This window comes from Tachyglossus aculeatus, chromosome 12 (assembly GCF_015852505.1).
Source record: "Tachyglossus aculeatus isolate mTacAcu1 chromosome 12, mTacAcu1.pri, whole genome shotgun sequence".
Taxonomy (NCBI): domain Eukaryota; kingdom Metazoa; phylum Chordata; class Mammalia; order Monotremata; family Tachyglossidae; genus Tachyglossus; species Tachyglossus aculeatus.
In genome coordinates, this window is record NC_052077.1 from 4,078,794 (window position 1) to 4,098,058 (window position 19,265).

The 19,265-nt window shown below is 42.8% G+C and overlaps 2 non-coding genes across 2 annotated transcripts; one reads left to right on the forward strand and one right to left on the reverse strand.

The window, feature by feature from the left end:
- Positions 1-1,337: 1,337 nt before the first annotated feature.
- LOC119935893 lies at positions 1,338-1,475 on the forward strand. The gene has a single exon (XR_005453491.1). It is a non-coding gene; the product is annotated as a small nucleolar RNA SNORA7 (small nucleolar RNA).
- A 1,389-nt stretch (positions 1,476-2,864) lies between these two features.
- Positions 2,865-3,002, reverse strand: LOC119935903. The gene has a single exon (XR_005453500.1). It is a non-coding gene; the product is annotated as a small nucleolar RNA SNORA7 (small nucleolar RNA).
- Between the last annotated feature and the right edge of the window lie 16,263 nt (positions 3,003-19,265).

Consider the following 19,265-nt stretch of genomic DNA (forward strand, 5'->3'; position numbering starts at 1 on the left):
TGAATGTCCCCACCAGGTGAGTGAGTCAAAGGAGTTGAGCCCATAGGCAATTTCCAGGAGCTGAGTCTTTTAGTTAGTAGTGGCCATAAACCTTTCTTTCCCTTCTCTGAAATGTAACTCTCCAGAGCTCAAATCCCACTCACCTCCCCAACTAATAAAAAAAGGCATGGTAAATAGATGGAAAAGGACTCAATTTACCACAAATACTTAAAAAAAATAGTACTTCCTGCATATCCTACAAAGAGAAGCAGCATGGCAGAGTGGATAGAGCACAGGTCTGGCAGTCAGAGGGTCATGGGTTCTAATCCCAGCTCCGCCATTTGTCTGCTGTGTGACCTTGGACAAGTCACTTCATTTCTCTGTGCCTCAGTTACCTCCTCTGTAAAGTGGATATTGAGACTGTAAGCCCCATGTGGGGCAGGGACTGTGTCCAACCTGATTTGCTTGTGTCCACTCCAACGCTTAGTACAAGGCCTGACACATAATAAGTGTTCTACAAATACTTTAACAAATACCATAATTGTTATTATTACATAAGCATCAGATGAAAATTGAATCAGAACAGAACTTCCCAGTACTAATTGGTCCATAACCCGGGAACAAATTCTCTGCCTCATCCAAGCCTCCTTACTTTCTTTGATTGATTCTTAGTCAGTTTGGTCTGCTCCTGGCAGCTTCTTTTTCAGTTCCCAGCTCAAGTGCTTTGAATCCTTCAACTAAGGACCAGAGAAGACTCAGATCATCTGCTGAGAAGAAAGAGTAAGGGTCTGGGATTCAGACGACCCGGGTTCTAACCCGAGCTCCACTATGTGTCAACTGTGCGACCTTGGGCAGGTCACAATGTCTCACATTCTCCATCTGTAAAATAAGGATTCTCTACTTGTTCTCCCTCCGACTAAACTGTGAACTCCATGTGGGACAGTAACCGTGCCCAGCCTAATATCTACACCAGTGCTTAGGGCAGTGCTTGGCACAGAGTACATTCTTAATAACTATCCAAATTACCACTATTCCTTAGCATTTAAACCTTTTTCCCTTTAGTTTCCTAGCACCTCCCCTTCTTCCTAAGACCTCACCTGATGAATTCTTCCCACATTCCAGCTTGGACTAGCCTTAGCTTTTCTAACCAACCACACCTGTCCCTGGGAAGAGTATCCAGGGAAACCCCAAAAGCACAACCTGATGTCTTTTCTTCCCTTCTGGCACTGTGGCCTTCTACCTCCTTTAAGATGAACACCTATCATCCCTTGACTCTCCAGGATTTTTAGCCCTCTTCCTTCTTATATCCCTAAGCCAGTTTATTAGATACTGTGACTGAGGTTCATAGCTTCTGAACTCCCCTCTCATGATCGGAACTGGAAAGTTGCCAATACTCTACCAGTCTTGGCTTTGGGAGGAAGAGTCAAGCAGAGGCCTACCCATTCCATTCCTAGCTTGGCCAGTGGCTAGAGAGTGGAAGGCAATCTGTTACAAGTCAAAATTCACCTGTGCTGGACAGCCACATCACAGGAGAGAATCAAGGGCAGAGACTCAAGTTTACTGCACGGAAGAAGGCAATGGGTAAACCAGGTCTGTATTTTTACCAAGAGAGCTCTGTGGATACACTACCAGAGTGATTGCAGATGGAAGGTGGGGTGTGCCGGGAGAGATGTGTCCATGGAGTCACTATGGGTCGGAGACTACTCGACAGCAGAATACAAGACAAACTTCTGAAGTTCCTAGAGAAGCAAAATGTTCTCCACAGACAGGCAACTAGTAGCATCTTCAATTGGACAGCTTTAAACCATGGGAACACCTGCCTCCATAACTGGTACTAGTTATTCTACCTGGGGCTAACAGACTGAATGGGAGACTTCTGCTAAAGGTGTGGGACCCTTTCATTGCTGATAAAATTTCAGAAAACATAGTAAGGGAGCATAGGATAATCCACTGGGAAATAGTCTCAGAACACAGACTGTTTGATTAGGAAGTTGAGACATAATTGACCAAGATAAAATTGAAGAACAGGAATCAACTTCACACCTGCGCTTCATTTCATTTGTTCAAGAACAACTAGATAAAATTGGCTCATCTTCATTTCAGGAATTTGGATTTTTCCTAAACTATTCTCCTTCACCTGCTGGACTTGACTCCAAGATTAGTCTGTCTTGAGAGAGAAAGCAAGAAAGAGCGAGAAAGAGTGGGGGAAAGGGAAGGTTAGGGGTCTCACATGTGTTGGATGTCCAAGGAAGTCCAAATAGGATGTCTGCAAGCACTGGTTCTGCTTCCCCTCTAGACTGTAAGCTCAACATAGGCAGGGAATGCCTCTGTCAGCTCTGTTGCATTCTCCTAATAATAATAATTTTGGTATTTGCTAAGCACTTACTATGTGCAAAGAACTGTTCTAAGCACTGGGGAGGATACAAGGTGATTGGGTTGTCCCACGTGGGGCTCACAGTCTTAATCCCCATTTTACGGATGAGGGAACTGAGGCTTAGAGAAGAGAAGCGACTTGCCCAAAGTCACACAACTGACAAGCGGTGGAGCCAGAATTTGAACCCGTGACCCCTGATTCCAAAGCCCGGGCTCTTTCCACTGAGCCACGCTGCTTCCCCAAGTGCTTAATATAGTGCTGTGCACACAGTAAGCATTCAATAAAACTTGTCTTATACTGTTGAGTCGTTGCCGACCCATAGCAACACCATGGACACATTTCTCCCAGAATGCCCCACTCTCCATCTGCAATCATTCTTGTAGTGTATCGATGGAGTTTTCTTGGTAAAAATATGGAAGTGGTTTATCATTGCCACCTTCCACGCAATAAACTCAAGTCTCCAACTTTGATCCTCTCCCACGCTGCTGCTGCCCAGCATGGGCGAGTTTTGACTTGTAGCATATTGCCTTCCACACACTAGCCACTTCCCAAGCTAGGAATGGAATGGGTAGACCTCTGCTTGACTCTCCCTCCCATAGCTGAGACTGGTAGAGTACTGGAAACTCTCCAGGTGTGATCTTGAGAGGGAATTCAATTAATCCCATTAATTGATGGATCGATCAATTAAGGTGATGGTTTTCTAGGGGCACACAGTGAGCATTCTTGGGCTAGTCGTGGAGGAAAAGCTCGTGGAGTGTGTGCTATCCAAATCATATTTATTTCTTGGTTTGCAAGACTGGGCCCATACCAGTGATTATCTAGCAGGGAACAGCTGAAATATCACTGGTGCTTCTGTGACATGAGAAGAGGAAGACCTAAAACAGGAGAGCTTTGTTTAAGAGAATCACCAAGATTTAGAAGTTAGAACCCAGCAAGCTGTGTGTGACTTCAGACTAGCAATGTCTGCTTGGACCAGTCTGTTGTGACTCAGGTGTTTCACAGTGATCATCTCACTGGGTTATTTTCCTGTGCAGGCACAGCACAGAAAAAAAATAAAAGAATCCAGTTTCCAGTCTGGAGGGTCCGGCCAGACATTTAAAACTACTTTAAGAGGGTGTGTTATAGGAAGTTGGAGTTTGCAAGGCATGTGAGGTGCCATGGGGTTTTGGCAGGCAAATGTGCTGGGATGTGGGGTTTGAGGACTTGCTTTATAGCCCCGTGGTGGCTACAGGAAGCTCACAGGTCTCTGAACTGGGGCTGCATCCTGTCTCCGAAAGAGCAGCAGGAATACCAGCCAACTCTCCCCCTCTCCTGACCCTGGAATGCCTCCCATGCCCTCATTCCACTCCTGGAGCCACGCTGGGTGGAGTCCAGAAATGTTGTCTTTGATTTTATTGATTTTTCTTTGCTGCTCTCTGGACAGTTCCAGCTTTCCCCTCTCAGTTTCCTACAGCTAATGGAAGGAATCATTTTGTCTTTCAACAGACTACCTTTTCCTTCCTAAAAACCTCTTCTTCAATGTTGATCTCCACTGGCAGTTGCATCAAAATCATGTAAGTTGTAAAGCCAAGCTCTCTACAGTCTAACCACCTATGTGTCACTGATATTTCTTATCGTCAGTACACTGACATGGACAATAACCTCACCAGATAAGAGCTGTGCTTTCTGTTTGTGCAGAGAGCTGAGGATCCTGTCAGCACTCAATTCATACCGAGTGATATAGAGTCACAGGGGGAGATTTGCGGTTTGCCGCTGTGCAGATAGACCCCGGGCATTGCTTTCTGGGCCTTGATAGGTCCTGGCTGTATCTCCGAGGGCTGATATGGAGAATAGTTTGGACGTTCTGCCGAACTGGAAGACATCCCTTTGAGGTAAGCAGCATAACAACATTTTTCATTGCATCTTTTACGGAGGAAATATTTTAGTGGTTTTCTTAAGTGGAACAGAACTACTGTGCTGTACATACCAATCAATCAGTTTTATTGATTGAGCACTTACTGTGTGCACAGCACTGTAGTAAGCACTCGGGAGAGTACAGTTATAACAAGATAGAGATACAGTCCCTGCCCATATCCAGCTTATAGTCTAGAGGGGAAGACAGACATTAATATGAATAAAAAATTAGGGATATGTAATAATAATAATAATAGTAATAATAATAATAATAGTATTAGTTAAGTGCTTGCGTGGGAGAAGGCAATGGTAAACTAATTCTGTATTTTTACCAAGAAAACTCTAGGGATACACTACCAGAATGACTGCAGATGGAGAGATGTATCCAGGGAGTAGCTATGGGGCTGAGAAGACTTGATAGCATAAGACAGGACAAGTTAAGTGCTTACAATGTGTCAAGCACTATTTGAAGTGCTAGGGTATACATCCGCCACTTGGCTGCTGTGTGACCTTGGATAAGTCACTTCACTTCTCTGTGCCTCAGTTCCCTCATCTGTCAAATGGGGATGAAGACTGTGAGCCCCATATGGGACAACCTGATTACCTTGTATCTACCCCAGCACTTACAACAGTGCTTGGCACATAGTAACTGCTTAACAAATACCATTATTATTATTATTATTATCAGGTTGGACAAGGTCCCTGTCACACATGAGGTTCACAGTCTCAATCCCCATTTTACAGATGAGGTAACTGAGGAGCAGAGCAGTGAAGTGACTTGCCCAAGGTCAGCCAACAGATAAGTGGCAGAGCAAGATTAGAATCCAGAGCCATCTTACTCCCAGGCCCAGACTCTATTCATTAGGCCATACTGCTTCTCTAAGGACACAAATGCTGTGGGGCTGGTAATACATAATCAAACTAAAAGACCCAGCCTCTGCCCTGTGCTAGCAATCACATAATGGATAGTGCAGACACATACATCAAGCAAACCATGTCCCAGGAACATGAGAGACGGGATTTGTGCATACAAACTCCTCAAAAACCTCCACTGGCTCCCTGTGTCTCTCTGCAGCAAATAAAAAATGCAAAGTTCTTCACCTCCTGAGCCTACCTTACCCCTCTGCTCTCTTCACCCACTATCAATCAACCAATCATATTGAGTGTCTAAGCGCTTATCAAGATGAAAACATATACTCTGAAAAACCTGAACACAAAACCTTGCTCAGTTTTTTGCCACCAGGATATATTCATCACAGATCTCAAGGAAATTCCCTCAACCAACACAGGGACCATCCTATCAAGAGGAATCTAAATCAAGACTTTGTATTTGAAAACCAGATGGTTACAGTACCTGGAAATACCTAGAGGCTGTGTTTTCTGTTCATTTCTGCATCTAAAACATCTGTTGCACCTGCTCCTAACCAACCCAGAGAGAACAAACCATCCGAGGCAGGATTTCTTCTCAACCAGCCGATAACACCATATACCAGATCCGTCTACATGTCCCATATCAAGCGCTTATGAGAACTTCCCCAATCAGCACCTGGAGTATCAAAGCCCAGCAACCTGCATGATAAATGAACTTGCCCTTCAGTTCGCTTGTGGAGAAAAGTAGAAAGGACTCCCCCTTCCCATTCGACTGCAGTAGAGTAACTGTTTATGAGATTGAGCCTCACTGACTTTCCTTTAGCTAGTTCCACCGTTAATTATCGAGTTGGAGGAAACATTCAAGAAAATGACAGTACCAATCAGTATTGAGCATCTAACCACGCACACTGAACATTATGCTAAAAATGTATAAAAAGGACATTAAAAAAGACAGCCCCCTGTAGAATGGGCTTGTTGGGTAGGGAACATGCCAACTAACTCTGTTCTCCCCCTCTAGACTGTAAACTTGTTGTGGGCAGGGACTTGTCTAACAACTCTGTTATATTGTTCTCTCCCAAGTGCTTAGTATAGTGCTCTGCACACTGTAAGTGCTCAATACGATGGATTGATTAACTGTATTTTACTCTCCCAAGCAATTATTACAATGCTCTGCACAGTACATGCTCAATAAATACCACTGACACCCAAGCTTATAAAACTGACAATTCCTATACTGGAAGAAATTCCACATGCCTTACTAACCCACCCTATGTAGGACTACCGCACTATAAATCTACTGAACTCAGTATAGTATAGTGTAAATCGTAAATAGTTACCACCTTGGACAGAACCTGAAAGAAAAAAAAACGGCTTGAAGTAACCCAAGTTGGGGGACTTCAAGAAACTGAGTCACTTCCAATATTTTTTTTCAAATATCCTATCTCCAGCCAAATATTTCTCAATCGAGAGAACTTGGAAAAGGAAACGGGAATCACACTGTGTAGCTGCTGAATCCCTCTCCTCCTTTTAGTCTGTCATATCTTCATTTTTTCCCATTCTGGTGACCCCCTTGATCTAATGTCATGTCAGAGTTTGCTCAGAGGATTGATAGCCAACAAACACCCAAAAGATCAAATCTGTCAGCCAGTCAATATCACATTTATTGAGCACTTACTGTGTGCAGAATACTGTACCAAACGCTTGGAAGAGTACAGTATAACAAACAAATTTCTTTCCCACAGTGAGCTTACAATCTAGAGGTCAGATAAAAGATGTTCTGGCAAACATAGCTGCCTAAACCTGGTTGTACCCTAGCTGAGCGAAAGTTTTTTTTTTTTTTTTCCTAAGGAAGGAGCATCCTCATCAATAAAGGAAAATGATCAAACCATTTGACATGTGCATTTCAAAAACTCTGGTTTTGGCCTGTAACTTCTATTTAAATGAAGAGGATTAAGAATCCATAGTTCAAAGGGATGTGTTAATGCTTCAGGGTATTGCTGGGGAATCCAGCATCTAACCCAAAATTATAATTATGACACATTATTATGACTATTATATTTTTAAATGAACTCGTCATGTCCTTTATTGATAAAAGAATCCATCAGGCTTAGTGTCCCTACAATCTCCTCTGCTTCTCTCCAGTCCCTCCTTCCTCCTGCCTCTTCTTTAATTTTCTCATCTTTCCCAGTAGTTTCTCAAGAAGAGATCTCAAATTCTACACCTTCCACCTACACCTCTGGCCCCATCCCTTCACTCTAATCAAAACCCCTTGCCTCCGCTCTTCTTCCATACAGGACTGCCGTCTTCAACTGTTCACTCTCCAAAAGCTTCTTGCCACTGCTTTCAAACATGGTCAGGTCTCCCTTATCCTCCCCCCTCCAAAAAAACGACTCCTTTGGACCCAGGGCTTCTTCCACTTATCACCATATCCCCTGCTTGCAATTCCTCGCCTCCAATTCTCTCCTTATCACCCTCTAATCTAGTTTCCACTCCTTTCATTCCACAGAAACCACCCTCTCAAATGTCATCAGTAATCAACTTCTTTCCATATCCAATGGCTGTACTCCATCCTAACCCTCCGTGACCGTGACCTTCGACACTGCTGATCCCTTCCTTCTGGAAACATTATCCAACTTTGGCTTCTCTGATACTATCCTCTCCTTATTCTCCTCCTATCTCTCTGGCTGCTCATTCTCAGTCTCTTTTGCGGGCTCCTCCTCTGCCTCCCACCCCTGAACTGTGGGGTATGCTCAAGGTTTTGTTTTGGGTCACCTTCTGTTCTCCATCTACACCCACTCCCTTGAAGAACTCATTGGCTCCCATGGCTTCAACTACCATCTTTATACAGATGATTCCCAAAACAACATTTCCAGCCCTGATTTTTCTCCTCCTCCGCAGTCTCATATTTCTTCCAGCCTTCAGTACATCTCTACTTGGATGTCCCACTGGTATCGTCAACTTAACATGTCCAAAAGAGAACTCCTTATTTTCCCAAACTCTGTGCTCTCCGTGACTGTCAACAGCACCACCCTCCTCCCTGTCTCACAGATCCATAACCCTGGCATTATCCATGACTCATCTCTCTCATTCAACCCACATATTCCATCCGCTTACCGAATCTTGTCGGTTCAACCTTCACAACACTGTTGAAATCTGCCCTTTCCTCTCCATTCAAACTACCACCTCATTAATCCAGGTTCCCATCCTATTCTGCCTTGATTCCTGCATGAAGGAAGGAAGGCAGTCACCTAATGGAAAGATCCTAGCCCTGGGAGTCAGAAGGACTAAGGTTCTAATTCTGGCTCCACCATTCACCTGCTGGGTGACCATGAGGAAGGCACTGAACTTCTCTGTGTCTCAGTTCCTTCATCTGGAAATGGGGACTCAACACCAGTTCTCCTTCCTATTTAAACAATGAGCCCCATGTGGGACTTGATTATTTGGTATCTACACGAGAGCTTAATACACTGCTTGGTATGTGGTAAGAAGATGACTATTATTATTATTAGTAATAATAATAATGATGATGATGGTATTTGTTAAGTGCTTACTATGTATCAAGCACTGTTCTAAGCACTGGGGTACATACAAGATGATCAGGTTGGGTTGTCCCACGTGGGGCTCACTGTCTTAATCCCTACTTTACAGATGTGGTAACTGAGGCACAGAGAAGTTAAGTGACTTGCCCAAAGTCAAACAGCCGATAAGTGGTGGAACCGGGATTAAAACCCACCACCTCTGACTCCCAAGCCCGGGCTCTTTCCACTAAGCCACGCTGCTTAGTATATCATTCTATATTATCCCTCCTGCATCTCTCCTCTTCAGTCCATACTTCACTCTGCTGCCCAGATCATTTTTCTACCAAACTTCTGAGGCCATGTTTCCCCATTCCTCAAAACCCTCCAGTTGTTGCCTGCCTCCTCCACTTTGAACAGAAACTCCTTACCATTGGCTTTAAAGTACTCAATCACCTTGTTCTCTCCTACCTTAGCTTTCTGATTTCTTACTACAATCCAGCCCTCACAATTTTCTTCTCTAATCCCAACCTATTCACCATACTTCGATCTCATCTGTCACACCGCAGACCCTTTGCCAACTTCCCGCCTCTGACCCAGGACTGCCTTCCTCTTTGTAACTAAAAGACCACCACTCTCGCCACCTTCAGAGCCTTATCAAAATCACTTCTCCTCCCAAAGGCCTTTCCCGGCTAAATCCTCATTTCCACTCCTCTTCTGTGTCACCTCTGCACTTAGATGATGGTGATGATGGTAGTTGTTAAGCACTTCCTATGTGCCAAGCACTGTTCTAAGCACTGGGGTAGATACAGTTTATCAGGTTGTCCCACGTGGGGCTCATGGTCTTAATCCCCATTTTACAGGTGAGGTAACTGAGGCACAGAGAAGTCAAGTGACTTGCCCAAAGTCACACAGCTGACAATTGTGATCTGATTTGCTTGTATCTCCCCCAGCGCTTAGTACAGTGCCTGGCACTTAAATACCAGCATTATTAAGTGGTGGTTCTGGGATTAGAACGCAGGTCCTTCTGGCTTTCAGAACCATGCTCTATCTACTAGGCCAATGCAGGCCTCCTAATGCCATTATATTCTTCCAAGTACTTAGTATAGTGCCACCAGGAATGAAGCCATAAAGAAGCCAAGCACAGAACAATAAGATGGCTGCCCTCCTTGTTCTCCATCCTAATTGTTTCAGATGGAGCACCTAACAACCCTAACTTTCCCTCTATTCCCCATCTTAAACCTGTGACACGAACACAAACATGGGACAGGAACCGTGTTTTAAACTGATTGTCTTGTATCTACCTCAGCTCTTAGTACAGTTCTTGGCCCACAGTAAGTACTTAACTAGTTGTTATCATCATCATCAGTGGCATTTATTGAGCGCTTTCTATTGTGCAGAGCACTGTACTAAGCAATTAGTAACAATAACATTTCAAGTCTGTAAAGCTTACTATGGTTGGAAGTTTTATATGCTTGCAATGCTCTTATCTATTATCTTATCATCACCATCAATGGTATTTATTGAATGTTTACAATGAGCAGAGCACTAGACTAAGTGCTTCAGAGAGTACGATACAACAGAATTAGCAGTCATGTTCTCTGCCCACAATGAGCTTACAGTCCAGAGGGCAAGCTCCTTTTGATGCCTGGTGCAGTGCTCTGCACACAGCAAAACTAGAACTACTTCTACTATGATTCTGTGTAAAAAAGTGTTTCCTTTTTGGTTGTCTTGAACGTACTGCCTTCAAGCTTTAAGGAACGGCCCTCAATCCCAATGCTGTGGTATTCAGAAAAACACAGTTCTGTTTGCTCTTCATGATTCCGTTCCCTTCCAGCCATTTCCTATCAGAGATAAAGTGAGCTAATCTTTAAGGGAGGTGAAAATTAGTGAATTAGTGAAAATTAGGAGACATGTCTCTGCCCAACATTCCCCTCATTCCCGCCAACCGCTTGGATCCCCCTGACCTGAACTTCATTTCAAAGCCTGTCTCTTATTGTAAACTTTTTGAGGGCAGAGAGTGTGTCTACTCATTCTATTGTAAGCTTTAGAGCACCTTGTACAACGCTATTGATTGACTGAATGACTGAGTGCCAGGAAAGTACTATGCAAAGTCCTCTCAGACAGAGAATATTGTCCATACTCTTGGTAAAGTGAGTAGAGCATGAGTCTGGGAGTCAGAAGGACCTGAGTTCTAATTCCACCTCTGCCACCTGTCCGCTGCTTGACTTTTTTTATGGTATTGGAAGGTATTTTTATTGTTTTGTTTTTTTTTTTTATCAGAAGCAGCATGGAAAGAGCATGGGCTTTGGAGTCAGAGGTCATGGGTTCACATCCTGGCTCTGCCTATTGTCAGCTGTGTGACTTTGGGCAAGTCACTTCACTTCTCTGTGCCTCAGTTACCTCATCTGTGAAATGGGGATTAAGACTGTGAGCCCCCCGTGGGAAAACCTGATCACCTTGTAACCTCCCCAGCACTTAGAACAGTGCTTTGCACATAGTAAGCACTTAATAAATGCCATCATCATTATTATTATTGGTTAAGTACTTACTGTGTGCCAGGCACTGTACTAAGCACTGGGGTAGTTATAAGCTAATCAGAATGAACACAGTCCCTGTCCCACATGGGGCTCACAGTCTTATTCTCTATTTTACAGATGAGGTAATACACAGAAGTTAAGTGACTTGCCCAAGGTCACAAAACAGACAAGTGGTAGAACCAGGACTAGAACCCAGTTCCTTCTGACTCCCAGTGTATCATTAGACCACACTGCTTCACTGCTTGTCCTCCTTGGGCAAGTTACTTCCCTTCTCTATGCCTCAGTTACTTCATCCGTAAAATGGGGATTAAGACTGTGAGCCCCATGTGGGACATGGACTGTGTCCAACTTGATTAGCTTATCTACTCCAGCTCTTAATACAGTGCCTGGTACATAGGAAGAGCTTAACTACTACCATGAAAAAAATTGATATTCGCTTCAGGCTAAAACGCAGTTCTTCAGACAGCATTTTTGCAGCATCAATGATTCAAGAGACAGAACAAGATGAATGAGACACCAACACTGTCATACTTTATCCCTAGGAGACTCTGAAAAAATTGACAGTATCATTAAACCTGGGATCTCAGTCAGATCTTTCTCCTATTCTGGGGATCCAACCTGGAAGGGTTCATGTGATCAATCAGGGCTTCCCATCCTGAAATTTTGAGCTCTCATGGGCCAAATGAGAATCTCCAACTTCCTCTCCAATCAATAAATGGGAAACAGCATTGCCTAGTGGGTAAAGCAGAGACCTGAGAGTCAGAAGGACCTGGGTTCTAATTCCAGCTCTTCCACTTGTCTGCTGTGTGACCTTGACCAAGTCACTTAACTTCTCTGTGCCTCAGTTGCCTCATCTGTAAAAGGGGGATTAACACTGTGAACCCCATGTGGGACATGGATTGTGTTCAACCTGATTAACTTGTGCCTATCACAGTACATAGTACATTGCCTGGCATGTAGTAAGCGCTTAAGGAATACCATTTAAAAAAAAATCAAATAATGCTGAAAGCATTTCGTAGAGCGCTCGACCATTCTGAATCACAATGGCAGCACGATGCTTGAAGAAATGGAAACAGGCTGGAGAGTGAAGAGACTGGAGGCAGGGAATTCTGCAATAAGGCTGATGCATAGCCTGGTTGAGATATGCATCTCAACAGTTGCCGACTTGTACTTCCCAAGCACTTAGCACAGTGCTCGGCACACAATAAGTGCTCAATAAATACAATTGAATGAATGACTACGCAATAACTTAGCCCATCATAGTGGCAGTTCGGTTGGAGAGAAATGGATGGATTGAGGAGTTGTTTTAGACAAAGGAAAGATGGGATTGGGTGAAAGACTGAATCTTCCGGCTAAGAGTCAAAGATGACACCAAGGTATTGGGTTCGAGAGATGGGGAGCAGGGTGGTGTTTTCAACAGTCAGGGGAAAGCTAGGTGGAGAAGACAGTTTGGGGACAGAAGATGAGGAGTTTAATTTTGGACTTGAGTTGCTGGAAGGTCAGCCGTGTAGCAATGTCCTGCAGGAGGAGATGGAAGAAGTCTGGACTAATGAAAAAAGAGCACAGACCTGGGGAGTTAAGAAACCTGGTTCTAGCCTTGACTCCATCCCTTGACTGCTCTGTGAGACCTTGAGCAAGCCACTTCACTTCTCTGTGCCTCAGCTTTGTCATCTGTAAAACTGGGGATAAGATACTTATTCTCTCCCTCCCTTAGACTGTGACCTCCAGGTGGGACAATGACTATGTCCTATCTGTTTATATGGCATCTATCCTTTAGTACAGTGTTTGGCACATAATAAACCCTTAAATACCACAATTGTAATTATACAAGATTCCAGAGGAGAAAGTTCAGGGTTGGTGACAGATGAGTTTCATCTGTACAGAGATACTAATTGAACAATGGGCAAAGGTAAGCTCTTAAAATGGTGAATGTAGACCAAAAATAGATGGAGAAACAGCTTGGCCTGGTGGAAAGAGCACAGGCCTAGGAGTCCGAGGCCTTGAATTCTAATCCTAGCACTGCCACCATCTGGTTGTGTGACCCTGGGCAAGTCACTTCACTTCTCTGTGCCTCAGTTCCTTCACCTGCTTCCCTATGTGGACTTATCTTGTTTCTCCCACAGCACTTAGTACAGGGCTTGGTGTATAGTAAGCGCTTAACAAATACCAGAGTTATTAATAGAAGGGGTCCCAAAGCATGGCAATTACTACTCTGTGGAATATCTGAGCATATTACAATAACGGATCATTGAATGGCCCCTAGAGCCCATGAATGAGCTCATTTCAAGAGCAAGTGGTCAGTACTGTGAGAAATATATTTTTGTGCATCGATTTTGATAACATATGTTAGAAGGGACAGGTTGAAGTGGGATTTGTTATAAAAAAACACAAACTAAAGAAAAAGAGGGATAGAGAAAGATGCGGCCTCATAGAATTATCAGTCTTCCAAGACATCCATGCTTTGCTGAAAGGACAGTGAGGAATACTGGGTAAATTTAATAAGTTCAATCAATCAATGGTATTTATTGAGTGCATGACATTATACTAAGCACTTGGGAAAGTTGAAATCCATAGAGTTGGTAGACAGTTCCTGCCCACAAGGAGTTTACATCTAGAAGAGAAGCTTACATGATAAACATATTTTTAAAAGAAAACATTTCATCCTTTTTAAACAATATCAATTAAATAAATGAACAGAAGTAATAGTTTAGTACCTCTGAGGGGCAAAATGATCAATCTATCATTTACTGCTTTAAAAAAAAGACACACACATTTGGGACATATTATTGCCATTCCCAAAGTGCGAGGCAAATAGCTTGATCTGGACCACGTTTGCATTCTATCATGTAGCCCAGCTTCTGGAGAGATGAAAGACGGGAACTCGGTTGTATTTCTTTTCAATTGGCTTGGAAAGAGGGTAATCAAGTCCCTTTTTCTCAGGTCAGGGGGAGGCTTTATTTCACTGAATTGGGGGTGAAGAGGAATCTGCCCCACTGAGAAGATGAAAGCACTCTTTCCTTTTTCTACTACCATCCATGCATCTACTGACCTCCAAAGAAGCTGGTGTGCAGGAAGAAGTATTTAGCGACTGACTTTCTTGCTACAAGACTACCCTCCAGTTTGAGTATTTCCCCAAAGTCCAAATGACTTCTTCCGTTGCAAAGTTATTTTTGTTTTGTTGTGGAGTGGAATGCATTCCTTTGGGGAATTTAAGCTTCTGGGATTTGTGGTAAGTTTGAAATTTCAATTGTGTTTCATTCTGTGCAATGTGTTGGTTGGTGAGAGGGTTATATTTAGTTTGAAATATATTCACTATATTCAGAAATACATTAAGAATCATCTGAGTCTTAATTTGATTCCAAATATTGATGCATAATCCAGATACTGTGATACCACAGGGCCACACGCGTGACTTTTGGCACAGATACCGTTTTAGGGGTGGAGGAATCCTTTACAGACTTTGTCTTAAAAATACATTTGCAGGCAATATTTTTATGAGTTGCTAGGTTGTTTTTTTTTAAGAACTTGGTGAAATGTTCTTCAAGCACTGACTTTTTAGCATCCACATTCACAGCACCAACTCACCATTACAATAAATTTAGCATCCCTGATGGAACTTAGTTTACTGAATTTTTTCAAGTACAACATATTCCTGTCCTAAATAGTGTTTCCAAGATGGGATCATTTTTACTAAATAATGGGTTCTTGGATTTAGAGCATGCCAGAGTATTTATGCTAAATCTTGCATTTGAAATCAGTCAGCTGGAGCTAGCGAAAACTGAGATTTCTGAAAAAAAAAAGTAGGCACAGTAACTATGGAGAAAATATAATGGCCCATGGAAACAATATGAGAGAATCCACATATTTTAGAAATGGCCAAAGTGATAGCTCATGAATCAATGTCAATATAAAAACATATTTGTAATTTATTTATTTATTTTAATGCCTGTCTCCCCCTCTAGACTGTAAGCTCATTGTGGGCGAGGGAATGTGTTTGTTACATTGTACTCTCCCAAATGCTTACAGTGCTTTGCACACAGTAGGCACTCAATAAATAAGATTCAATGAATGAATAATTAAATACCAGTCTATTACGTTTCAGTTCAGCACTGTGGAGCTGATTACTTTCTACCCCCCCACCTCCACCCCAAGTGCTTGGCAGATAGTAAGCGCTTAACAGATACCATTAGTATTATAAAGAGTTCATCATTGATAAGAGTAAAGAGTCAATTATTTGGGAATTAATAGGAAGCGGCTTGCTTTGTACTCTGTCTTTCATCTCTCTCTGAAACATGAATCACTCAAACATCACTTTGTGCTGAATACTGTCTCAGGCACTGGAAAAGATGGGTGCAAATTGTAACATCCTAAACAGTATGAATAAGAGTGGTCCTTTTCTTTTAACGATTCATTATTATGACTATTCATTATCATCTCTGATCTACATCTGTGTTTTAAGCCAACTCTGGCTTCCACAAATAAAGTTGTTCCCTTTAAGCTCTTGATATGCACCCTGCCATCAGCACTTTTATGTATATTTGTAATTTATTTTAATATCTATCTCCCCTCTAGACAGACTGTTGTCAGTCAGTAAACTGCATTTACTAAGTATGTATTTACTGTATGTACTTCTTAAGCACTTGGAAGGGTACAATATATAAAATAACAGACATTCCCTGCCTACACTGAGTTTACAATCTAGAAGAGAAGATAGACACTAATAAAAATAAATAAAATTACAGATATGCATATTAGTGTTGTGGAGCTAGGGAAGGGGTAGGAGAGGGGATGAATAAAGCAAGCCAGTCAGGGAGACACAGAAAGCAGTGGAAGAAATGAAAATGAGGGCTTAGTCAGGGAAGGCCTATTGGAGATGTGTCTTCAATAAGGCTTCGAAGTTGGGCCTTTGTTTGATTGACTGATTAATCTATTAATCTATTATTTCTTCCTATGTGTAGTTATTTTAGGATCTGTCTAGAGTACTAGAAACTCTTCAGGTACCATCCTAAGAGGAATGTGTGACCTTAGGCAATGTCATTTCATTTCCCTGTCTCACTTACCTCATCTGTAAAATGAGGGTACGCTACCTGCTCTGCTTCCCACTTAGTCTCCGAGTCAAATGTGTAACAGGAATTGTGTCCAAACTGATTAACTTGAGCTTACTTCAGTGCTTTGTACAGAGCTTGGAAAGTAGTAATCACTCAATAAATGCCACCATTATTATCATTATGCCTATTTTTCCCCATTCTTCCTCAAGACTGCTCCTTCCTCAGGCCTAAGGATGCTGAGTATTTAAGAGGACATCTACTCCAGTCCCCCCAGCAGTCTATGGGAGGAGGGACTGTACTAAGCCCTTGGGAGTGTACAACAATAAACAAACATTCACTGACCACAAGGAGCTTAAAATCTAGCTTTCAGTCTCTAGGTTTTGTATTACAGTAGAAAGGCTTAGTCAGGATGAACTCTCTTCATCCTGCACTTGACTTCTGGCTTTTAGTGTCTATCATAAAGGATGAGTTATCGTCCTTTCTTTGCTTTTTTCTTCTCCTCTTCCCTTCCCCTACAAGCCTTCCTCCAGACAAAAATAAGTTCTCCACTTTTGGACAACCACCCAGACAGACCAATGTTCTTCTTTAGGTTTTACCAGGAGCCAGGGGAGAGATTTGATCCTTCCCTTCCCTGTTCATTTTTTGCAGGCCACATTTTGCCACAGCAGAGCTCAAGTGACCAGAGGAACCACCCCAATTCTTAACACGGTGGTGGGAGGAGGGTGATGTCATCTGAGTTTGTTGACCTCAAATGATTTATCAAATCTTAAAACAAATCTGTTTCCTCTCTCCGGAGACTGGGGACTCATGGTTTCCCAATGAAACCTCTGTGACAATTGGTCACATCACCAGCCCGCATTTCCAGTTGTGCACGAAACCAAGGAAACCTCACAAAAACACGGAGCCTTGTGGTTTTGCAACTAAACTGTTGGAACGAAGCCTCCGAAGCCGAAAAGCCCCAAATAGAGCAGACGGGACCGACTGCTTGGGTCTGCAGTGTCAGTTTCTCCCATATGTATTCTGCTGACATACAAAACAAAGAGGGGAATCAAAACGAAAACACGAACGGGATGAAATCCCACAGCTAGATTGGCCGGAGCAGTTGCCCCAAACTTATGAAAATGGAAATTGCTCGGCATTCCCCAGCTGTCCTGCAGACCCTGATGTGGAATGTCTTCTGATTAGTGAATTTACATATCATCCCTTCCCTACTGCACCACGCCCCGCCAGTGGGGCGTTGCAAGACATAAAGAGGAAGACTGGTTTGGAGTCAGAATAAAGTAAGCCATCTGGCAAGTCATTTGTCATCTCCTGTGCAATCAAAACAATATGAAGGCACCGTACTGTGTCAAAACTGGCTGCCTCGATTACCATTACATTCTGAATTGTATTGGCTCTTGCTCCCAAAACCTCAACAGCTTACAGAGTAGATATTACCAGGAAACTACCGAAGTGCTTAAATCTGCAACAGAAAGGACAGTTGCTGGAAAATTATATAGAGCTATTCCTGGTATATGGCTGCCTGGGAAAGTAAGAGCAAAGAACTGAACTTCCTTGGAAGGATATTCCGGTTGTAAATTCATTTTCTTGTATCTGTCAAGCAACAGAGAAATCCCAGAGGACTGCATGTGGCTATATTATCCTTGTAACTAAATTGACACTGTTCAAGGTGTTGACAATTTATGGAGTGGAAATATAGTGAGGGTTCATAAGTGATTATAGTAAGAAAATGGTCATTAATAATAATAATGGTATTTGTTAAGCACTTACTATGTGCAAAGCACTGTTCTAAGTGCAGGGGGATACAAGGTGATCAGGTTGTCCCACATGGGGCTCACAATCTTAATCCCCATTTTACAGATGAGGTAAGAGGCACAGAGAAGTTAAGTGATTTACCCAAAGTCACACAGCCGATAAGTGGCGGAGCCGGGATTAGAACCCATGACCTCTGACTCCCAAGCCCGTGCTCCTTCCACTGAGCCATGCCGCTTCCCTGCAGAGGAAGCCTCATAATAATAATTCATCATGGTGGTATCTGTTAAGGACTTGGTATAAGTCAAGTACTGTTCAGGCAGGGGTCAATATAATACAAATCGGATCAGACACAAAATTTGTCCCACTTGAGGCTCACAGTGAAAGGGAGAGAGAAAACAAGTACTTAATCCCCATTTTACGGATGAGGAAATTGAGGCACAAAAGAGTCCATGAATTAAAATCAATGGTATTTATTGAGCACTTACTAAGTACAGAGCATTTTACTAAGAACTTGGAAGAGTATAATAGATCACAATTAGCAGACACATTCCCTGCCAATAATGTGCTTATGATCTAGAGGGCGAGACAGAGAGACAGACATCAAGTGACTTGTTCAAGGTCACCCAGCAGGTTAGTGGCAGAATTAGTCTCCAGATGTTCTTCCCACTAGGTCACACCGCTTCCCATGTTAACTACATTAACAACTAACTTGGCTCCTGGTAGTTCAGGAAAGAGATCTTGGAATCATTGTTGAAATCACTGTCTACTCAGTGACAGTGTGCAGGAGCAGATCATAAAGCCCAGTAAATAACTGGACATGAAATAGGGACTAGAAAACAATAGAAGAGTTGTGATTTTGCCTCTGTATAGAACCCTGCCTTCTTGATGCCCTTTACCCATCTCTTTCTTGATGCCACTGTCCAAGCCCTGAATTTTACCCTTTCTGTAAAACCCAGATCCCTTGCCCAATAATTCTCCATCACTTTTGCACCAGTCCCTCTTACTCAGAGTCCCTGTCTAGACTGTAATTTCGTTGTGGGCAGGGAATCTGTATATTATATTGGACTCTCCCAAGTGCTTAATACAGTGTTCTGCACACAGTAAGAGCTGAATAAATACAATTAGCTGACTGACAAATCCCCAACTGTGGATAGTCTCCGGTTCCTCTTCTCTGGCACATATACCCTTCCATCCTTTCTACCTTCAAAATCCTCCCCAAATACTACCTAACAAGTCCAACGCTCCAGGTCTAATCAACCCAACATGAATATCTAGTATTTATGCATTTATT